Source organism: Amblyomma americanum, chromosome 2 (assembly GCF_052857255.1).
Source record: "Amblyomma americanum isolate KBUSLIRL-KWMA chromosome 2, ASM5285725v1, whole genome shotgun sequence".
Classification (NCBI taxonomy): Eukaryota; Metazoa; Arthropoda; class Arachnida; order Ixodida; family Ixodidae; genus Amblyomma; species Amblyomma americanum.
Window position 1 is genome coordinate 58,237,431 of NC_135498.1, and position 24,710 is coordinate 58,262,140.

A 24,710-nucleotide genomic window follows, 5' to 3' on the forward strand; every position below is an offset into this window, starting at 1 on the left:
CAGATTTTAAAGCTGGATTTTGAGGAAAGGCGCGGCGCTGCGCAGCACCTGTGGCTCGGTGCTACTAGTGGCGCATGCGCTGTAATGACTACGGAGTGAGAGAGAGAGAGAGAAATATCCGCGGAAAGGCGCGCTTTTTGACCTCATGTACCTCCTCGGAGCACCGCCACGGCGAAATCGCAAGTTCGCGGCAAGTAACGCTTTCGCTTTAAAAACTAGAATGCGTTTGTGTTGGGCTTTCGACCAACAGATCCAGCTCAAAGCTCGAGGTGCCCAAGAGAGCGCTGCCATAAGCGAATTCGGGAGAAAGCCATTCATGAAGGAACTACGCCTTTCCTGCAGTGCATTCAATTATTTGATGAAAGAAAAATGCTAAACGCACCTACGTTCTGGCTATGTCAGGGTATGTTAAGGATACCCAGCTGATGCAAATGATTGCGGAGCCTTCCACTACGGCATTTCTATTTCTCTATCTTTTTTTCTCCAACTGCGGTGGCACAGTGGTTAGCGTGCTCGGCTACTGATCCGGAGTATCGGGTTCGGTCTCGACCGCGGCGGCTGCGTTTCGATTGAGGCGATACCCAAAGGCTCCCGTGTGCTGTGCGATGTCAGTGCTCGAAATTTTTCCGGAGTCCGCCACTACGGCACCTCTTTCTGGCTTTCTTGCCTTAGGCCCTCCTTTATTCCATCCCTTACGGAGCGGTTAAGGTGTCGGTAGATATGTGAGACTCACAAAACCAATTTGAATTTCAATCTCCTGGATTCCTGATATAATGTTCTATAGTATAATGAAAACTTGGTCTAGTGTCGATAAGTGTACGCGCAGTAAATTGTTTTTCCTGCTGGTTGCATAGAATGAGTTATGTTGATGCTTTTAGCTTCTGTCGTACCACGTATATCTAGTTTTTAATATTTTAATCAGGTCGTAAAAAGAAATTCATGGCGCCTATTGTGTCACCGCACAGTGGTGGTTTTTGGCAGTGGATAAAACAACATCGGTAGGGAGCTTGATGAGTGCACAAAAAGTAAATGTGCTGGAAATTGTGTTAATAACTGAAGATATACTTTGTGGCGTTTTTGCACTTTATATTACATCAACCAAAACAATACGTTTGCCTTACATAAAAACACTGCAAAGCATGTAAACAAAAACACACCTTTAGAAGCCCGGGTTGTTTGGCATCTATGGGTTTTTAGCGCCTGTGTACACATCAATTACCTGGAGTACCTAGAGCAAGTCGTCACTGCGTCGCAATATCTCGCGGTCTCGTTCGGATAAGTGGGCGGAGGCCGTTGATCAGTGTTTTCTTCTTGTTGACGGGTCACGGCACGATGAAACACCGCTGGGCCACCTTGGCGTCCTCGTGGCTGTTGTAATCATGGAAACGACGCTGCCAGAATTGGCAAAACGAGTTACAGCAAACAGGTAACCATAGCGGGCAAACTTGAGCGACGTGCCCAGGTTGTTTTTTTAAAGGCGCCACCCAAAGGCATCATTAGAAAAATAAAACGGGAATGGAGAGAACTGCGAAAATCGAGTTGACGGCAGGATTTTTTTTTGCGTGTATTTTGAAATTCTACTCCCGCTTCTATGCGCCAATTGATGTAAATTTTTTGTGTCCACATCTGTGTGAAAAAGAATTTACCTGATCTATATCCAGCATCTCTTCAAGCAGCGTTTCACAGCCCCTCTAAGTAGAAAGCCGGTTAACTAATGTTCAATAATTAATCTTTTCTTTAGTAGACTGGGGCGCCTAGTTGTACATATAAATTTTTAGCTGATCGCTAGTATTACCCATATCAATTTTTAGCATCTCGAAAACGCGATTACCCTTGGCGCTGTGGTTCGACAAATCTTGGCTTTGTTAACTGGTTATGTGGACTGGAAATGTGGCTTTCCCGGCATGCCTTTAGAAAGCGTGTGTATTTTCGCACTGTGCAGCCAAGTTTTGTGGACACTCAGCGCCGAGGACAATCGCGTTTACGAAATTCTTTACACTGATATGATGATTACTAACGACCGGCTACACATCTCAAAATGAAACCAGTGGCCCAGCTTTTATAGTTGAAAAGTTAAATATAAAAAATAGTTAACTGGCTTATTACTCAAGACACCCTGAAACACCTGGCATATATAAGAGAATACCATATTGCACATACCGCTAGTACGAACATCTCTAACGTATTCTCACAAGCTCACTACCTTCCTTTGTGACAAGCTGGCTGCGAATTGTTAACTGCAGCCGAAACCTGTATTTTATTTTCAACTAAAACGCAGTAGCAGGAAAGAAAGCTTTTTGTGCTTGTTCTTTCTTTAACGATACAGCGAAGCACACATGCGCTGCCGCTTCCGTTGCAATAAATGTACTTGACGCACGTGGAGCTGAACACAACTATGAGACCTTTACACGTGCGTTTTGTTACCACCGACGAGAGCGTGACAGACATCTCCCCCTTTTGTTTAATATCTTTGAAAAGTGTTTGTGTTAAAGAATAGCTAGCGAGGTTTCGAAATATTTTAACGCACTGGTCACGGCAGTCCGGCGTGCACGAAGGCAGCGAAACGGGCTTCTTAACGAAACTTTTTCTTAAGCTTATCTGCGCCCACTGAGAACTGAATGACTCGGCGGCGTAGCAACAAGCGTGCCTGGCGGTTGTCGAAGAGAATGCCCGACGCTCTCGTCCCTTTTCAATTTAAAGCAGATAGCGAACTCTCGAGATACAGCGTCTCAAAGTTACCGCAATAGTTTGGAACAACACAGAATCGGCTCCACCTCGGTGCGATTGATGGAGATAATTCTGGTCGCTGCCTGCATCACCGAACACTACGAACAGTGCGATGATTCGCGGCAATATATCTAACGCAGGCATTTTTCCCGAAGATGCTTGCATTAGAATTCAGGCATGATCAAATCCGTTGGAGGAGTAAAGAATAGCATAAAAAATCCAGGTTTTTTTTAAAATATTTTTTTAGGGACGAAAGCCGACGGCGTGCCTGTAAATAACGTTGACATCCTTAAAATGGCTGAGGAACCAGCTAGTTGTTGAAAGCGCACCGTAGGTGTCACGTACTTTTCGGAGCTTTCTACAAGCAACAGCAGACCCGAATAAATTCCGCAGTATATGTGAAAAAATATGATCTAGCTTTATATGTCATGTTCTTTTCTTGACAGGTCTATCCTTCCACATGTACTCATCACTCAGCTTCAGCGCTGATTTGCCGGGCACTCACCGTTTTATAATTACGGGAACCTGTAGTTCGGTAGGTAATGCTGAGGCAGTAGACGGTCTGCAAAATACACTACTGCAGTTGTGACTAGCCACTTCGATTGCGAAGTTCGCCGCATCACATTTTTATTTAGATGTGATCTATGTCACCATCAGCGTAAAAAAGATGGTAGGCATACTTATTTCATTCGTCGCGAAGCCGTGGCCACAGGACTCCCTGAATCGGGAAGCCACCCACTCTACCACTCGAACGAAATAGTCTCGTTGTTCCTAAGAAATAATTCTCCTGCTCTGTGTTCCCATTAAAATTGACGGGACTGTAAGTTCCTTAGAAACTCACTTCGGCTGACTTTAGCTACTGACATTTGCAGAGGGGACAGAGAACCCTCTGACAGTGTTCTTCTGAGCTAAATCACACAAACCTGACATTCCTTTCAGGCCAACTGTGAATAAAAGTGTTTCCCAGCAGCCTAACATTAAACGTTTTTTTGCAAGGGAAGCTTAATATACTTTCTGAACCCTTTCCGGGCAAATAACTGTTTAGAAGTCCCCGAACTCCTAGAATCTAATCATCGAATACAGTGCGCATTCCGTGTTGATAACCGAAATTTGTTGTTTTCCGTGCCGCGTGCTGAGCTTTGAAGCGCAGCCAGCGTTGAAGAGATGTTATCTTCCGCTGTGCCATTGGTCTGTCCGTAGAAATCGGTCTATTTAGCCCCTTTAACCAGGGTTCTTGCGCAAGTGTTTTTCTAAAGAGTTAGGAGTTAGTCTGAGGTTGCTAATATTTAGCCATAAGTTGTTTCAGAACGTTGCACTTTTCCATATATCTAAGCGCTTATTAAAGCGAAACGACGAGGTTCGCTTTCCTGTATATACTACGATTGCAACGGACCGACTAGAGACAAGTACCGAAACTTGATTGAACATAAAAGCGCCATTAAAATTCGCCTAAGTGTAAAGAGGAAATTTTGTTTCACCTAGAGGCTAAATATATTCCAAGGCATTTAACTCTTGTTGGTCAAGCACTTCCGGCCGCAGATGTGCACGTCAGTAGATGCGAGCAACATATTTTACAATATGATGGTGCACCAACGCGCCCTGGTAGCATGTTCTCTGGAAATATCTTGTCTGCATCTTAAATCAGGTTCTAAATTAGGTCGAACTGTCTCTACAACTTTTAGCTAATAGGCACCACTAAATGACCAAAACATTCAAATCTTATACAAAAAAAAGGACATATGTTTTGTTACGACTACTTTGAAGGGAATTGGTGTACATTATATTGAACTGGGTAATTGAGATTTATTGCGAGGCTCGCAAATACGTTCACGTTCTCTGTTATGCATTTCTTTTTATTTCGCACGTGACCGCCGTCGTTTTGATTTCCTCCTTTCGTTATGGTTACCAGAGGCTGTCTAATTAATGCACCGGAAAAAATGTGAAATTGCGAATACTGTCGGCGTCCTACAGCTGCGAGGCAACGCTGCTGTTTGTCGACTGCGGCCATAAAAAGTGATGTTTCAGTCGCTTGAAGGAGAAAAAGGCGAGAATGAATTCTGGAGCATTGCAGTTCACGTTTCGCTTATAGCCTCAATGCCTAGGTCGTGCGGCAAAGCACAAATAGCAGCCGGTTGCCACGTGTAGTCAGGACAGACGCGGGACATCATGCCTAAATGAACCGGAAGTTGCTGTTAAGCAGCCCAACGTGTACGCCTAAAAATGCTTCTACCTATGGCTGGGCAATGACTTCTGGCGCGGAGATTGACACGGAAAAGTTCATTACATGTTGCTTTACCAGGACGTAGGTATTGGAGAGGGTTTCGTGATTGATCAGCCTCTGGAAAAGTTTGCTAGCGTATATTGGAATCAAAATCCCTTGCTGTGCAAATTTAGGAAGGTAGCACTAGATTTGATATTATATGATCCAGCATCCATTGTTGAGAACAGTTCCTGGCTGGTCGAAAGGGCGGTGACTTCAAAACCTCACGTGGGCTAGTGGCGCACCAAATCGGTAGACACGGCGATGACGCCACGAGGTAACGCCACTATGTGAGGTGATCCAAGCCCGCCTATCGTCACAGGTGATAATCTGCCCAATGGGTTGTGAGCAACCTGTCCACCGTGGCAGGAGGCATTAAAATTAATTAGATTAAATTCAGTTAGGCACCGCAGACCCCTCCTGGTAGTTCACATGATGCGATTTCACATCATTCGTTAGTCATTATAGTCTCTGATATGTCGCGAGAGCATTGACTTCACAAGGTTTCAAGCTTTCCCGAGCAACCGAAAAAGAGGGACTCATGCCGGTTGGAACCGTTTTTGTAGGAGGCGGCGATGGTACCCCGGCCACCGACAGGCACAAAAACACAAGAGAATCATAAAGCGGAAATAGACGAAGATATGTTCGGTGCATGTCAACGTGTGTGCTGATAAAGGTACGGTGACAGGGACCACATTGCTCACGTGTTTAAAGAACTGACACAGACACAGAAACATTTAGCCGAACCATTGGTTCTGTGGTTTTGTGCTCCGTACTTATACCAGATGTTTCAGGGAAGGCTTTAAATTATTCTGAAATATGAAATTTGTTATGCAAAAATATGGTTTTTCAGCATAGTATTACCACTGTACACGTTCACCAGGAGACCGGCGAATAAACATTAAGGCTTGGTGAAACACAATTTCAGTGCACTTTTATTCCTTTTGGTTGCATAGAGTGAGTTATCGTAATGCTATTAGCATTGGTCGAACCGCGTATATTCCGGTTTTTGATTTTGTATTTAGCTCGTAAAAACAAATTCATGGCTCCTCGGGTGACATCCCGATGACTTCGTCGGGCGGGCGGTTGATGACAGTACAAAAAGGAAGTATACTGTAAATTGTGTTAATAAATGAAGATCCTTTTTCTCGTTTCTGCGTTTTATATTAGATCAACCAAATTAATACGTTCGCTTTACGTGAAAGCACTGCTAATGATGTAAAGCAAAAAAAAGCCACCAGAGGCTCTGGCTGTTCTCTGGCATCGAAGGACTTTGCTCATCTGTCTACACATCTATGACCTAGCCCACAGCGATTATAGGTACTCTGTGTATCGAGAACGGCCTGGCAGAAGCTATCTGATCTAGCCACTGCATTCTGCAAGCATTCGTTTCGGTATTAAGCAAGGATGCAGAGAAAAAAAAGCCATCGTTGCACATTTGAGAGTGCAAACTTTTGGAGGAACTCCGGGCGCCGCCGCCAGAGGTCGCCACATACCCGTGAACAGCGCGCTCCCTTGTCATGACGGCACCAAGCAGTGCGTACGTGGAGACGGTGTGCGCTATGATAAAAATATAGTGCCTGGAATATACCTGTCAGTATATTCTAGGCACTATACTTAATGTATTTTGAGCAAGTCGTCACACTGTTGCAATATCCCGCCCACGCGTTCGGGTATGTCGGGGAAGGCCAATGATGAATGTTTCCTTGTGCGCTGTCGACGGATGACGGGACATTGAAGCATCGCTGGGCCCCTTGTGTCCGCGTGGAGGTGGCAACAATGAAAAGGACGCTGCCAGCCATGGCAAGAACTAGTTACAGCAAACAGGAAACCACGGGGTGCAAACTTTCGCGACGTGCTCAGATAGGATGTTTTTATTGGCCCCACACAATTCCATCATTGGGAAAGTGTAATAAGATTGGGAAGCACTGCGAGAATTGAGTTGAGGGCAGAGTTTTGTTTGCCAGGATTTTGAATTTTTTATTAAATAACTCCCTTTTTTATGCGCCGACTGCTGCAAATACTTTTGTGTTCGCATCTGTGCTACAAAGAATTCACCTGAAGCATAGCCGCTATCTTTTCAAATAACGTCTCACAGTCTTTTTAAGTAGAAAGCTGGATAACTAATTTTCAGTAATTGCCTTTTCATCTAGTAGACCTAGGCGTCTAGTTGCAATCACAAATTTGTCGCTTGTCGTTAGTAATAGCCGTACAAGTTTTTTGTATCTTGAAAACGCGATTACGCTTGGCGCTGTGGCTCGACAAAGCTTGGCTTTTATGACTAGTTATGAAGATTGGAAATGTTGCTTTCCCGGCATGATTTTCGGAAGCGCATGTATTTTTTCACGCTGCAACCAAATTTTGTGGAACCTTAGCCCCAAGTATAATCGCGTTTTCTAAATTCTAAAAAGAGATATGGCAATTACTAACGACTGACAACCTGTTGCCTAGTTGTGATAGTCAAAAGTAATTATCGGAAATTAGTTACCCAGCTAATAACTTAAGACACCCTGAAACACCTGGCATATATAAGAGACTTCCATATAACAGAGAACATAAGTACGAGTATGATTAACGTGTTGTCACAAGTTCACTACCTTTATTGTGACAAGCTGGCTGTCAATTGTTGCTAACTGCACCCGAAACCTGCAGTGTTCTGCTAAAACACAATAGCAGGGAAGAAAGAGTTCTTTGATTTTGGTAACAATAAAGCGAATCACACATGCTCTGCTGTTTCTGTTGTAATAAATTCCCTCGAAGCACGTAGAGCTGAACCGAAACTGTGAGACTTTTACACGTGTGTTTTGTTACCACCTGCGCCAGCGTAAGATACATCTCCCATTTCTTTAATCTCTTTGAAAAGTGTTAGTGTTATAACAATAGTTAGCCGCGGTTTCAAAATATTGTCAGGTAGCGGTGACGGCAGTCCGGCGTGAGGCGCGTAGAGGGTTTCCAAACAAAGCGTTTTGGTAACCTGACTTGCGCCTACAAAGAAATGAATGGATCGGCGGCGCAGTAGGAACAATGGTGCCCGGCGGTCGTCGAACACTATGCCGGCCGCTATGGTCCCTGCTCAAATTGAAACATATAGCTGAACTTTAGAGATACGGCGTGCCAAGTTACCACATTAGTCTGGAAGAATGTAGAATTGGCTCCGCCTGGATGCGATCGATCGAGATAATTTTGGTCGCGTCTTGTATGGCAAACAAAACGATAAAGCCGCGCGCCGACAGCTATGAAGAATTAACAAACTGCACAGAGATTCGCGGCTGTATATCCAACGAAGCCATTTTTCCCAAAGACGTCTGCATCGAAAGTCAAGCATGATCAAAGTTTCGCAGTAGTGAAGAATAGCATATCAAACCCAGTTTTTTTAATACCTTTTTTTTCCAATACAGACGCAAGCCGAAGGGGGACTAAAAATGACGTTGACATCATTAAAATGGAGTGACAACCAGCTATGTGTTGGAAGGACACCCTAGGTGTAGTGTATTTTACTGGAGCCTTCTACAAGAAACACAGACCTGAATAAATTCTGCAGCACATGGGAAAAAATCTTATCTAGCTTTACATGTCACGTCCCTTTCTTTTCAGGTCGATCCATTCATATGTACTCATCACTTAGCTTCAACGCTGATTCATCAGGTGCTCGCCGTTTTATGATTAAGGCGCCTGTAATTCTGCAGGCAGTCCTGTATGCGATCGACGGCCTGCAAATAAATTTTACTGCAGTTGTGACCAGTCACCTGGATAGGGATGTTCGTCGAGTCAAGTCCTTATTTAGGGCTCATCTATGTCATCATCGTGACAGAGATGGCAGGTATACCTGGTTACGCTGAAAAGCCATAACAATGAAGAATCCTTGATAGTTGTTTGGAAGTATTTCGATCGTCGAGCAGCCGTGGGGACATAAATCCTGGAATCATAAAGCAACCCACTCTGCCACTCGATGGGGATAAATAGTCACGTTGTTCCTAGCAAATATTTCTCCACCTCCTTATTCCCGTCAAATATTGATATGAGAGTATAAAAAGTTTTACTAAGTTCTTAAAGGACTAACTACCGCTGACGTTACATATTTGAAATTGGGAATAGTAAGCAGAACGCTCCGTCAGCATTCGTCTGAGCTAAAATCCACAAGCCTGACATTCCCTTGAGAACTATAGTTTATCAACACATCTCCCAGGATCATAATATTGGCTGTTTTGTCCAAAGGATGCTCAAGATTCTTACGCTGAACGACCCTTTTCGGGCGAAGCAGTCTTTAGAAGTTGCCGAATTATAGAATCTGCATTATCTCCTGATATAGAAAATTTGTTTTACTCTTTGCCGCCTGCTCAGCTTTTGGTGTCTTTACAAGCCTGATATGAAGAAAGAGATGTATTCTCCCGGAATGACATAGGTCTGTCCGTATAGATATTATTAGAGCAGTATCTTAGGGCCACTTTCATTTTCTTCAATCAACAGCCTTAATTGTAGCGAAATAGATTTAGTATTAGATCGTTTGTAGTCCATTTTTATGGGCCATCTTTTTAGCCGCTTTTATCAGCGAATTTGGCCAGGAGTTTTTGGATGGAACGGTTTTAAAATTTTTAGATTTGTCGGCAATTATTGCCAACTCTAAATTCAGGGTTTCACAATTCGTTTGAAGCAATCTTGCTTTATTTCAAATTTCTTCACATGAAAGGTCGTAACCCTGCATGCACAGTCGAACAGCTAAGCCAAAAGGAGCTACACTTTTCTGACCTCAGAGAGGCATCCGGAGAGGGTCATTTTTTTTGGGCCTTCATTGCTCGCACCAGCATGAAATTGTAACCCTTCAATTGAGCACGCTCAAAAATAGTTAAGCCGACAACTGCCTGGTTGTACTTAAAATCAGCGCTCATGAAGTCAAGTCTGTATCAGATGCACGTTAATTTCGACAATAAGGTTGGGCGACTTGTGGCCGCAGGCTTTCGTTTTGTTGTGTTTCCCTCTTTTGTGTAGTCGCTGAAAGACTCCTCCCATAAACTAAAGGCGGCACTCGATCAAAAAGGTGTTAGTGTGGCGGCACCACAGTCAATCCAGAAGATTTGCAATTTCTGCACAAGGTGTCCCTCGTCCTAAAACCACGAAGCTCCGTTGGTTTCTGTAGCCCCGAAGAAGCTGTATAATCATGCACCCCAAATAAGCGGCGCAGGAAGACCTGCCTGCAAACAAAGCATGAGACAGTGTAGGTCAGTAGCGTGGTAGCAGTGGTGTATGAAATCCCCCTTGATCTGTGGAAAGTCGTACAAAGGGCCAACCGAGCGATGCTTTAACGTCCGTCTCATGAAGTTCCACAAAAAACTTGAAAAGTTATGCATATAAATTTGCCAATTTCGTTATACATAGTAATACGTGTAATTGTGAGGCCCAATCTCAGAGAACGAGGATCTTAGGCAGTCCCGGCTACTGGCCACTGGCAACGGCTGCTGCTAAAAGTCAGAAGCGACGTTTTTCACTACCGATTACCCTTATGAATGTATTGTCATGGCACTTGGCTTGTGCAGCGCTCCTGAAACATATCAGTGTATGATGCTTACGATTATGAGCGGGTTAAAGTGGCCAATGTGCATGTCTAACCTGGGCGACGTCGTCGCATGTTCAAGACTTTGCTTCCCATGTGGGCAGCTTTGAGCATATACTGGAGTTCTCACTGTCGCTAGCTTGCCATAGAACTTGAATACTGTAGCGGGCACTCCAAAAAAGTTAGTAGTACTCCGGCCCCTACCGTGTTCTCTGTCACTCCTCTCTTGTGTTATGTTCCCAATTACGGCATCCCATGACTAGCGTCGCCGCACCCGAGACACTGCTTTTCGATCGCCTGGATCACTAGTGTGAATTTTCGCGTGTCTCCGTTCCCTAAGTCGGCAGGATGTTGCTTTTTCTCCGCGGGAGGGGGGGGGGGTAAATTAACTGCAGCATTGACAAAATAATCGCTTGGATTTCAAGACGACTACGACGCCGAGGACTCCGCTTTGCTGTCTGTCTGTTGTTGCCAGGAAGAAAGGAATGGAAAGTGCACAGGCCTGCTCACTGGCTTAAGCCGAGCCACAATCGCTTCCACGTGCAGATAGTGGGGGAGTTCAAAGATGGGATAGAAAGACAGGATAGTAAAGATGCGCTAAAGACAAGGCCGATCCCGGAGGTAGTGCAATACCGGGCCAACCAGTGGCGGGAGTGAAGCATCCTTCAAACTCTCCACCACATTTCCAAAAATAAGTCCAATTGGACCCGTAACAGATACTCTACACCGCTTTGCTGAAATGCGAACGGCAGGGTTATTTCGTTGACGCTACCCGATACCTGAAAGCAGCGCGATTATACTGCTTGTTACATTTCTGCATAAATCAAGAATGCGGTAGCTTTCCCCATACCGTACTTGAATTTATGCCCCACGCGGATGTTTAGTCTGCCCCGCACAGAAAAAGGGAAAATGTGCAAATCGTCTGTATTATCGAACGGGCAAAATTTATTCTGATGTTTATGCAGTGCCGAATGCCTTGCTGGACATGCTAGCGTAGACAAGAAAAAAATTAGGGAAATAACTTTATATATTGACCCAATAAAATAGGAAAGAAAATATCATCCCCAGTCTCGGCGGGTACTCAACGGTTTTTTAATGGGTACAAGATTTCCCCCGGCCTAGTGCTCGGCTCTTCTGGGGTGAGATGCTTGGAAAAAGGGTCTTGACCACAGTTGGCTTGACAGATCAGAGATAAGTTCCGCCTTCAAAAAACCCTAAACCCGTCTCGTACGGTAGAAGCCCACATGGGACCCCCCCCCCCCCCTCGTTTGCTCAAGGTGAGGTCAAAGACTTATTCCCCAAGCATTTCACTGTGAATTAGCCGACCACCAGGCCAGGGGAAGCATAAACGAGCATAAACGAAACAAGCATAGACGAAAACCCATAGAACAGGGATTTTGAAGCATTCAATTAGTGCAATCCTTCTCATGCTCGTTAGCCACGACTGTGAGTGATATAAATTCGGTATTATTAAAGAGAAAACCCGCCGTTTACAGATCTGATATATTTTAGTTACCTTCGAAGCGTTTTCAAAAAAGCGTTACAGAACTTAATTTTTTCCCTGGCATTACTCGCTGCGGTGGCTAAGTGGTTAGAACGTTCGGATACTGATCCGGAGTACCCGGGCTCTAACCCAACCGCTGCGGGCGCGTCTCGATGGAGGCGAAACGCTAAGGCTCCCATGTGCTGTGCGATGTCAGTGCACGTTAAAGATCCCCAGGCGGTCGAAATTATTCCGGAGCCCTCCACTACGGCACCTGTTTCTTCATTTCTTCTTTCACTCCCTCCTTTATCCCTTCTCTTACGACGCGGTTCATGTATCGGCCGATATGAGACAGGTACTACGCTATTTCGTTTACCCAAAAAACTACTTTCGATTTCAATCCCCTGGATTCCTGATCTAATGCTGTATAGTAGAACGAAAACTTGGTCGACTGTCAATAGGTGTACATTCAGTACATTTTTTTTGCCTGTTGGTTGCCTAGAGTGAGCTATGTTGAGTCTTTTAGCTTCTGTTGTCCCGCGTATACTCCGGAAAATTAATATTTTATTCAGTTCGCAAAAATAAATTATTGGCGCCGATGGTGTCACCGCACAGTGGTGGTTTTTGTCAGAGGATAAGACATCATCGGGTGGGAGCTTGATGACCGCACAAAAATTAAATATGCAGGAAATTGTAATAATAACAGAAGGTACGTTTTGTGGGTTTTTTGTATTTTATATTACATCAACCGAAACGATACGTTTGTCTTACGCAAAAGCACCGAAAAGGCTGTAAAGAAAACAAAAGAAAACATCACCAGAGGCTCTGGCTGCTGTCTGGCATCGAAGGACTTTGAACGCCTCTGTACACATGAATTCCGGAGCCCTTCGGTACGGCGTCCATCGCAGCCTGAGTTGCTTCGGGACAATTAACCTCCATAAATCATAAACCACATCTATGACCTGGTTCAAAGCGACTATGGCTACTCTATGCATTGTTGTGATTGGGCATACCACCGCTGCGACCAACGTTGTGATTGGGGATCCCACCACTGCCACCCATGTTGTGACTTTCAGGTGCTCCCGTAACGCTCGCCAGCAGTTTTGTGACAGAGCGTTGCCAGCTCTCTAGTCGGTAGCCAAGACTCCGAGTCAGGCATCGGCGAGAACAACAAAAGAGATTTTATACATTACGTACAGAGCATTATACAGGACGAGATCGGCACGGGGCCGAGAGCTAACAGCAAACGCGACTGTTCTCGCAGAGAGACGTCCGGCGAGACTCCGACGCGTCACACATCACACTCCACTAATGAGCGGCACTCGGCTCAAGGTGGGTCCGTCTATGTAGAACGGGCTCGGTAGAACGGAGTCCTCTGCAGGCGGCAGCGTTGGGGCTTATATTGCCCCGAGAAACGGTCGTCACTCAAATGGACCAATAAAAAGCCAGCGCTTGACAGCCATCAGAGAGGTCCAACCAGCGACACCGCTTCAAGTTTGCCGCGCGCGGAGACTTTCAGGGGGAAAGGGGAACCGGCGCCTCTCTGTCTAGCAATTGCTGAACGTTGGGACACGTCGCTCGCTGATGCTTCTCCGTAGGACGATGCTGCCTGACGGCGCAGCATCTTTGCTTGTCGTGGGAGCGTTAGGGCGACGTCGCCTTGCGGCGCAGCACCGGACTTGTCCAAGGGCGTTCTCAGGAGAATTTTTGCATCCTGTAGATGCTGCCGCGGTGGCTTAGTGGTTAGGGCGCTCGGCTACTGATCCGAAAATCCAGGGTTCGAACCCGACAGCGGCGGCTGCGTTCTTACGAAGGCAAAACGCTAAGGCGCCCGTGTGCTGTGCGATGTCAGTGCACGTTAAAAATCCCCACGTGGTCAACATAATTCCCGAGTCCTCCACTATGGCACCTCTTACTTCCTTTCTTTCACTCCCTCCTTTATCTCTTCCCTTACGGCGCGGTTCAGGTGTCCAGCGATATTTTAAACAGATACTGCGCCGTGTCCGTTCCCTAAAAACGAATTATTATTATTATTATTATTATCTTGTAGATTTGGTATGCGGGCCGGTTGTCCGGGCACAACAGCATCCCCACCATCAGATAGGGCGCCGGGAAGACGAGCTGCTTCCACGTGGCTCAGTTGCCAGGCACGCACGCTCGTCAGGCTCTTCCAAGTTCACGTCCAGCGTCCGGACGCCAGGTAGCTTCACGTGCCCAGGTCCCACTCGCCGGGCCAGGATCGCTGCTCACAGCGTTATCGCCAAGGCACCTAGACCAGCTTCGCTGGGGTCATTCCGATGCCCTTGCTTCTCGCCACTGGTCATGGGTGGTCGTTCTGCAGCTTGCAAATCTGACCGGCAAAAGGCAACACCAAACACAAGCAAGTGCCCTCTGTCTTCTGTCAAACACCAGACAAAGCCATAATCCAAATCAACCTAACTAAATTGCTGTCCCCTTGTTTGCTCCCGCTGCAACAAGAGGCAGGTGTACGATCTGGTACACGGTTCAAGCAACCATTTTTCAAATTAACAACACGCCAAAATATCAGGAAGCATTATAATCAAAAATAAAAATGAAAATAGAATAGTCCCCTTGAAATCACTTGTACAGAAAACGCACTACTGAGGAAGCAAATGAGGTCATTCATTTTGCCCCGATCTACATCCTGTTCGAAACTAGCAGAGATGTCCATGCGTTCTTCTTTTCTGTTCTGCGTAGCGGCACGACTTCGGTTTTAATGCGCGAAACCTGCACCACAAAACAGTGTCGAGGCTGGAGCATGCTCCAATACTTAATTCAGGTGAAAAGGTAGCATCTCTATGAGCTTACGCCAGCTACCTAAGCTACAATGCCCAACAGAGGCTTCGCCCACGTTTCAATGTCTGCGGATAGTAGCACCTAACATATTCTGCAAGTAAGTGCACTTGAAAAACACGTAACAAAGCTCACATAAATAACCGAAATTATGCACGAGGCTTCAATGCGAGTGACTACGCCACAATGGCCCATGAGTTCATTCGCTATACTTCCGCGCCTCAGCGCATGCTTTCAAAATGAGCCGCTCAGCTAAAGTTATGCACGTGTGCATGCTGGAACACAACCTGCATCGAACTTAACATAAGCGATGCCATGAAAAGAGCAAAAATACCAGGATAATCGCGTAGGTAAGAGTATATTTCACAAAATAAATCGTTACCGCTACAAGGAACGATTTCAAAAGCTACATCTTCGCACCGAAATTTCCACAAAAAGTACAAAATACACCCAGGTAAAAGGCTCAAAACCTGGTTAGCTTTCGTCTTTCTGCCACTGGAAAAAGAAACAAAAAGCAAACACCAAATACAGGGAGCACTTATTCCTGGAGTCCTCCATTCTTTAGTCGCGCCCTGCGCTGTCGCAATCGGAAGGCCGTTCTACCAGCCGACCCATCGCAAAAGTTGAGAAGCACATTAGTTCCGCCTCTCCAGGACATGTGCCCAAAGCCAGGGAAGCGCTTCTTATGCTTAATCCGAAAGGGGCGCTTCCTCCTCTCTGGGTTCCCTGCAGGCGTCCCAAAGGGGTTGTTGCCTTCCCCCCTCCGACTCGCGCACACTCTGCGGCGTCCCTTTTTCTGGTGACCGCGCGCCTTTCTCTGTAGCCCAGTGCGCTCGTCACTTGCCCCAGGGCTACTCCTACAGTGTTCCTACCGTTGCGGAAGTGGCTTTCGCATTGCAAAGGCACGCTTTGTCAAATTGGCTTTCCTGCGACGCCTCGAAATTCTTGAGGGCCGCGTAGTCAATTTCGGGCATTTATGTGATTTGCTGGCCCGTAAACGTACAAGCGTCTTGATCTGCACCCTTTTCTTCTTTGCGCGACTGCCGAAATTAGTTTTCTTTGAGCGCAGTCGCCTTTTCGAAGTAGCCCTAACGGATCTCTTCGGCGCGCCTGCAGTTATCGCGGTGCCGTCAAGTGTGAAGCTGTCGGCCCTCGCCGCAACATCAAAACTTAACCCATTAGTTCCCAAAGGCTTGTTGCGTTCGCGAGTTACCTTGCGTTGCAAATCACACTGAGCCCTGCTGTCAGTGCCAGGTAACAGCTGTTCGGAAATTTCGGTCACCTCTGCGATTTTGTCTGGGCTCGGTTCCTTACTTTCTGGCGATCTGTCGCGGGCCGCTGCAACTCTGCCGTCGCCTACCTTCAAAGAACCGTTCTCGGGTGTCTCACCAGCTGCGTTATGATGAGATTTTTCACAGCCTGCTTGAACCACGACATTCCCTTTCAAAGTGGCATGGATCTGGGGGCTTGAAATTACCTGCTGAAACATTTCTTTATTGCCAGCGTGCACAACCAAACCATCGCCGGTCCCTTTGTTATGACTGGCGGGGCCGCAACCTTTTTCTTCTGCTTTTTTATCGCTATGAGGTCGAGTTTCCTTTAATTCCTCTCCAGTCTCAGTGAGCCAGAACGCTGTAACCGCAGCGTCGTCCCATGCCGTGGCTACCTTATCCGAAGGTAGAGAGGTTTCCTCCGTTTGCGAATGGGGCGTCTCCCACTGATACAGCAGCAACAACATCTGCCAAGTGCGGACTACCTTCCTCTGTGCAGCATTGGCAGAACTGCTCTACAGCTACGCACTCCACCTATGCGCCACGGTCGTTCCGACCTTCTGCATTATCGAACCATTCTAAAATGTCGGCTTTAAACTGGTACGCAAGATCGAAGTACGACTTCCGACCTTCATACTCGCACTTTTTCCGGAGTTCCAGCGGTGAGAGCCGATACTTTCCCAATAAAAACGTTTTGAGCTCATCGTAGCTGTCTACATTCCCGTCTAACAAATCATTGACCATTGCAGGCGTTTCGCTGGAAAGAAGTGCTACCAGCACCTGTGTCCAACCATTCCGTTCAATGCACTTTTTCTCGCAGATGCTCTGAAAATCCGCCAAATACACTGCCATATCCTCGGCGATCGCGAAGCGCCGCAGCCGCAGCCAAGCAGAACAGATAATGTTTCATCCCTATCTAAACTCATCCGCTGCGCTTCAAGCTCCAAGTCCAACAGTTTCATTGTGCGAGCACGCCGCTGTTTTCTGTCTCTCTGCGAGCAAGGCGTTTTTCTGACTTCTCCCTACGTCCGTTTTCTTTCTCGCGACATTCCTTCTCTTTGACATCAGCCCATGCCTCTTCGGTTTCCTCAACCGTTAGGTCCTCAGTCCTCATGAGATCAATGATCGCATGCTTTCTCTTTGTTGTGCCTATTTCAATGCCCAACTCCTCAGAAGTTTGGAGAAGCTCCTTTACCTTGTACCTGTCCATCGTTCACACTGGCCTCTTGCTGTTTACAATTTTAGAATATGCTCGGCGTACACTACTATATTGCTACTAGTAAGACACGCGCAAGTATTTCTACACTGCCCTGTTAAACCCCCGAGCATCCCCTGGTTTTCAAAACACTCTTACTAGGCTTGAAACACACACGATTAACACAATGCTACACCAAGACCTTCTCTAAGCTACTATAACCTCTCTCAGAGAAAGTCTGCTATTTGAGGTAAACTTCAGGCACTCACCGCGCCGAAATAGTTGTTGCCGGTCAATCTCGTAGCTGCCATCCTGTGTTGCGATTGGGGATATCACCGCTGCCACCAATGTTGCGATTGGGGATCCCACCGCTGCCACCAATATTGCGACTTGGCATCCCACCGCTGCCACCAATGTTGTGACTTTGAGGTGGACCCGTAACGCTCGCCACCCCTTTTTTTGTGACAGAGCGTTGTCAGCTCCCTGGTCGGTAGCGAAGACTCCAAGTCAGGCGCCGGTGAGAACAACAAAAGGGACTTAATACATTATGTACAGAGCATTATACAGGATGAGATCGGCACGGGGGCAGAGAGCTAGCAGCAAACGCGACTGTTCTCGTACAGCGACGTCCAGCGAGACTCCAACGCTTCACACATCTTCCACCCCTCGTGAGCGGCACTCGGCTCCCGTTGGGTCGGTCTCTGTAGAACAGGCTCTGTAGAACGGAGTCCTCTCCAGGCGGTAGCGTTGGGGCTTATATAGCCCCGAGAAACGGTCGTCACTCAAACGGACCAATAAAAAGCCAGCACTTGACAGCCGTCCGAGAGGTCCAACCAGCGACTGCGCTGGTCACCCGCTTCAAGTTTGCCGCGCGCGGAGACTTCCAGGGGGAAAGGGGAACCGGCGCCTGGCTGTCTAGCAATTGCAGCATGTTTGGACAAGTCGCTCGCCGATGTTTCTGCGTAGAGCGCCCCTGTTAGGGGGCGCAGCATCTTTGCTTGTCAAGGGAGCGTTAGGGCGCTGGTGCCTTGCGGCGCAGCACTGGGCTTGTCCAAGGGCGTTCTCAGGAGAAGTTTTTCATCTTGTAGATTTGGAATCCGGGCTAGCTGTCCGGGCACAAAAGTATCAAGAACGCCTTGGCGAAATCGATCTGGTCAAGCCACTGTATTCTACAAGCTTTCGTTTCGGTCCCATGGAAGGAAGCAAGGAAAAAGTCATTTTACATTTGCTAGAGCACATTGTCAACTAATGGAGGATCACCGGGCGGTGGCGCCAGATGTCGTCACGTTCCAGTCAACAGCGCGTCCGCCTGCCGCGTCGGGACCAATCAGTGCGTACGCAGTGCGCGCTATGGTTAAGAATCTTGATCAAGTCGTCACTGCGTCGCAATATCTCCCGGTCTCGTTCGGATTATTGGGTGGAGGCCATTGATCAGTGTTCCCTTCTTGTTGACGGGTCACGGCGCTATGAATCATCGCTGGGCAAACTTGGCGTCCTCGTGGCTGTTGTAACAATGGAAACGACGCTGCCAGCCTTGGCGAAAACGAGTTACAGCAAACAGGAAACCATTGTGTGCAAACTTCCGCGGCGTGCTCAGGTTGTTTTTTTTTATCGGCACCACCCAATTGCGTCATTGGAAAAATAAAACGGGAATGGGACGCACCGCGAAAATCGAGTTGAGGGCAACATTTTGTTTGCTTGTAATTTGAAATTACTTCATTAAATAACTCCCGTGCATGTGAGCCTATTCCTGTAATTCTTTTTAAGTCAGTATCTGCGTCGCAAAGAATTCACCTGTGGCATAGCCGGCATCATTTTAAGCACTGGTTCACAGCCCCTTTAAGCAGAAAGCCGGCTAAATAATGTTGAATAATTTACCTTTCACTTGTCGAGTAAGGCGCCTAGTTGCAATTAGAAATTTGTTGCTGGTCGTTAATATTAGCATATCAATTTTTAGAATATTGAAAACGCAATTACCCTTGGCGCTGTGGCTGGACCAATGTTGGCTTTTTTCACTAGTTACGTGGACTGGAAAGATTTCTTTCCCTGCATGCCGTTAGCAAACGCGTGTATTTCTGCACAATGCAGCCCAATTTTATGTAAACTCAGCGCCGAGGACTATTGCGTTTTCGAAATTCTTAAAATTTATATGATATTTAATATAGCTACACATCTCAAATTAGAACCAGTCGCCTAGCTTTCATAGTTAAAAAGTTAATTATCAGAAATCGGTCAAGTATAGCTTATTACTTAAGACACCCTGAAACACCTGGCATATGTAAGAGAATACCATATTGCACATACCGCAAGTACGAGCATCTCTAACGTATTCTCACAAGCTCGCTACCTTCCTTTGTGACAACCTGGCTGTGAATTGTTAACTGCAGCGGAAATCTGTATTTTTTTCTACTAAAACGCAGTAGCAGGAAAGAAAACTTTTTGTGCTTGTTCTTTCTTTAACGATACAGCGAAGCACACATGCGCTGCCGCTCCTGTTGCAATAAATGTACTTGACGCACGTGGAGCTGAACACAACTATGAGACCTTTACACGTGCGTTTTGTTACCACCAACGAGAGCGTGACAGACATCTCCCCCTTTTGTTTAATATCTTTGAAAAGCGTTTGTGTTAAACAATAGCTAGCGAGGTTTCGAAATATTTTAACGCACTGGTCACGGCAGTCCGGCGTGCACGAAGGCAGCGAAAAGGGCTTCTTAACGAAACTTAGTCTTAAGCTGACCTGCGCCCACTGAGAACTGAATGACCCGGCAGCTTAGCAACAAGCGTGCCTGGCGGTTGTCGAAGAGAATTCCCGACGCTCCAGCGGAGCCCTGGACTAGGGGCAGTCGACCATGGCTAAGAAGACGGACGACACACCTGACTCCGCCAAATTGCTCACCTACTCTCTAGAGCTCAATAAACGTTTTCCTTCCTTCCCGACGCTCTCGTCCCTGCGCAATTTAAAGCAGATAGCAAGCTTTCGAAATGCGGCGTGCCGAGTTACCGCAACAGTCTGGAACAACGCAGAATCGGCTCCGCCTCGATGCGATCGATCGAGGTAATTCTGGTCGCTGTCTGCATCACACGAACAGTACGAACAGCAGAATGATTCGCGGCAATATATGCAACAAAGCCATTTTTCCCGAAGATGCTTGCATCAGAAGTCAGGCATGATCAAATCCGTCGCCGTAGTGAAGAATAGCATCATAAACCAAGGGTTTTTTAAATATTTTTCTATGCAATTAAAAGAAGAAGGGGTGCCAGTAAATAACGTTGACATCCTTAAAATGGCTCAGGAACCAGCTAGGTGTTGAAAGCGCACCGTAGGTGTCACGTACTTCTCGGAGCCTTCTACAAGCAACAGCAGACAAGAATAAATTCCGCAGTAGATGTGAAAAAACATGATTTAGCTTTGTACGGGTCATGTTCCTTTCTGTACAGATCTTTCCATCCACATGTACTCACCACTTAGCTTCAGCGCTGATTTGGCGGGCGCTCACCGTTTTATAATTACGGGAACATGTAATTCTGTAGGTAATGCTGGGGCACTAGACAGTGTTCAAAACACACTACTGCAATTGTGACCAGTAGCTTGGGTTGCGATGTTCACCGCGTCACACTCTTAATTAGATCTGATCTGTACCACCATCAGCGTGACAGAGATGGTAGATATACCTGGTTGCGCTCAAATACCACAACAATGAAGAAGCCTCGATAGATCTTAGGAAGAATTTTATTCGTCGAGCAGGGGTGACCACAGGAGTCCTGGAATCGGCAAGCCGTCCACTCCACCGCTCTAACGAGATAAATATTCTCGTTCTCCCTGACAAATATTTCTCCTGCTCTTTGTTCCCATTTAAATTGACGTGACTGTAAATAAAAGTTTTATTAATTTCCCAAGGAACTTACTACTGCTGACTTTAGATACTGATATTTGTAGAAAGGACACTAAACCCTCTGTCAGTGTTCTTCTCAGCTAAAACCCACTAACCGGACATTCCCTTTAGCACAACCTTGAATAAGAAATGTTTCCCTGCAGCATATCATTGCCCGTTTTTTACAAGGGAATCTTAAGATACTTACGCTGTGCAACCATTTCCGAGCAAACAACTCTTTATAAGTTGCCGAATTTCTAGAATGTAATCATCGAATACAATCCGCATTCTGTGTTGATATCCAAACTTGGTTTTATTCTGTGCTGAGCTTTGAAGCTCCTCCAGCGTTGAAGAGATGTGATCTTCCGCAGTGCCACTCGTCTGTCTGTAGAAATCTAATGAGATCAGTGTCTTAGTGCGACTTTCCTATTCTTTAGTCAACAGCGTTAAATGCAGCGAAAGGGAATTCATATTAGATCGTGCGAGGCCCGTACATTATGGGGTATCTTTTACCCCCTTTAAACAGGGTACATGCCATAATGTTCTTCTCAACAGTATGGAGTTAGTCTGAGGTTTCTAATATTTCGCCGCAAGTTGTTTCAAAACGTTGCACTTTTCCACATTTCTATGCGCTTATCAAAACGAAATGATGAGGATCCCTTTCTGTATATATTGCGATTGCAATGGACTGACTAGAGACAAGTACAGAAACATGACTGAGCATAAAAGCTGCATTAAAATGCGGAAATCATGATGTGGAGATTTTCTCTCACCTAAAGGCAAAATATGTTCCAAGGCATTTCACTCTTGTTGGTCAAGCTCTTCTTGCCGCCGATGTGCAAATCAGTAGCGGTGAGCAAGATATTCTGACGATACGAGGGTGTACGAGCGCACCCTAATAGCATGGTAAATTCAAATATATTGTTTTCATCTTAAATTCGGTTCTAAAATAGGCCGAATCTTCTCTAGAATTTTATGCAAATCAAAAAAGTACCACTAAATTTCCAAACCATGCATGTCTTCTACAAAAAAAAAATTTATTTACCTGTAACTGCTCCGAAGACAATTGGTGTACTTCATGTTGAATTGGATAATTGAGATTTATTGCGAGGCTCGCAAATACGTTCATGTTTCCTGCTACGCTTTCCACGTGGCCGCCGTCGTTTCAATTTCCTCCTTTCCTTCTGCGCTACTGTCTAAATAATGCTCAGGAAAAATGTGAAATTGCGAGTACTTTCGGTGTCCTACAGCAGCCAGGCAGCGCTGCTCTTTTTCCACTGCGGGCATAAAAAGTGACGTTTCAGTCGCTTGGAGGCATTAAAGGGGAGAACAAATTCTGGAGGATTGCAGTGCAACTTTCGCTTATAGCTTCAACGCCTAGGTCGTGAAAACAGCGTAAATAGCTGCCGGTTGCCATGTGTAGTCAGGACAAACGCGGGACATCGTGCCTAAATGAACCGGAAATTGCTGTTAAACAGCCCTACTGGTACGCCTAAAAACGCTTCTTCCTATAGCTGGGCCATGACTTCTGGCGCGGAGATCGACATGGAGAGCTTCATTCCAGGTTGCTTTACCTGGACACAAGTATTGTAGAAGGTTTCGTGATTTATCAGCCTCTGGAAAAGTTTGCTAGCGTATATTGGAAGCAAAATGTCTTGATGTGCAAATTTAGGAAGGTAGCACTAAATATTATATGATCCAGCATCCGTTGTTCAGAACAGTCCCTGGCTGGTTGAAAGGGCGGTGACTTCAAAACCTCACGTGGGCTAGTGGCGCACCTAATGGGTAGACTCGGCGATGACGCCACAAGGTAACGCCACTATGTGAGGTGATCGAAGCCCGTCTATCGTCACAGGTGACAATCTGCCCACTGAGTTGTGAGCAACCTGTCCACTGTGGCAGGAGTCAAATAAATTATTTAGATTAAATTCAGTTAGGCGCCGCCTGCCCCTCGCGGCAGTTCACATCATGCGATTTCACATCATGCGTTAGTCGTTATAGTCTCTGATATGTCGCGAGGGCCTTGACTTCGCAAGGTTTGATCCATTCCCGGGCAACATAACAAGAGGGACACAGGCCGGTCGGAACTGTTCTTGTAGAAGGTAACGATGGCATCTCGGCCACCGACAAGCACAAAGACACACTAGAAACGTATCAAAGGGAAACAGACGAAGATACGTTCGGCGCATGATTACTTGTATGCCGATAAAGGTGCGATGACAGCGACCACATTGCTCACGTGGTGAAAAAACTGGCACAGATACAGAAACATTTAGCAGACCCGTTCGTTCTGTGGTTTTATATACGGTTCTTATACCAGATGTTTCAGGGAAGGCTTTAAATAATTCTGAAGTATGGAATTTGTTAGGTAAATAGATGGCTTTTTCAGCACAGTATTACCACAGCACGCGTTCACCAGGACACAGGCGAATAATGTTGAGGCTTGGTGAAACACAATTTCAGTACACTTTTTTGCCTGTTTGTTGCATAGAGTGAGTTATCGTTATGCTATTATCATTCGAACCGTGTATATTCCGGTTTTTGATATTTTATTTAGCTCGTAAAAACAAATTCATGGCTCATCGGGTGACATCCTGATGAGATCGTCGGGTGGGAGCTTGATGACAGTATAAAAAGAAAGTATACTGTAAATTGTGTTAATAAATGAATATCCTTTTTCTCGTTTCGTCGTTTTATATTATACTAACAAAACTAATACGTTCGCTTTACGTGAAAGCACGGCGAATGATGTAAAACAATAAAAGAAACACCATCAGAGGCTCTGGCTGTTCTCTGGCATCGAAGGACTTCGCCCATCTCTCTACACATCTATGACAAAGCCGACAGAGATTATGGTTACTCTGTGTATAGAGAACGGCCTGGCGGAATTGATCTGATCTAGCCACTGCATTCTACAAGCATTCATTTCGGTCCCAAGGAAGGACGCAGAGAAAAAAAGCCATCGTTTCACATTTAGATTGTCAACTTGTGGAGGATCACCGGGCAGCACCGCCATATGTCGCCACGTTCCCGTCAACAGTAGGGTGCCTCGATAAGCCAGGGCTGCTTTCAGGGTGAATACACCGCTCTCGGCGGGGGCATCTTGTGTCCCACTCTCCCGCTCAACTGCATTGAGCGCAATGCGGCAGCGCGCCGTTTCGAACAGAAAACTGCAGCTGTCGCGTGGAATTGAGGAAATGTGGTGTTCTACTGAGACAGAGTGGTACCAGAGATTTTTTGAACAGTGTATCAGAGGTAGTTACTCTAAAGTATACTATCTTTCGCAGCTAATCTGTCGAGAAAGTCGGCGCCTTATGAACAGTCGGTGCACTCATGCGTGAATTGGTTCTCTTCTGTAGCGTTCACTTTGCGCTATGTTCCTTCATAACCGCATTCTTACGACTTGTGTAGCATATTCAACTGCAATGCCTTGTCCCGGATACTGCACATTTCAATTATTTTTCCAACAATCAGGATTACTTATTTCGAGCCATGAAATTAACGCGGAAAGGTGCGTTTTATGGCTGCAAATGTAAA

At 46.1% G+C, this 24,710-nt stretch overlaps 1 pseudogene; it reads right to left on the minus strand.

The window, feature by feature from the left end:
- Window positions 1-11,134: 11,134 nt before the first annotated feature.
- LOC144122228 (U2 spliceosomal RNA) lies at window positions 11,135-11,291 on the minus strand (annotated as a pseudogene).
- Window positions 11,292-24,710: the final 13,419 nt, after the last annotated feature.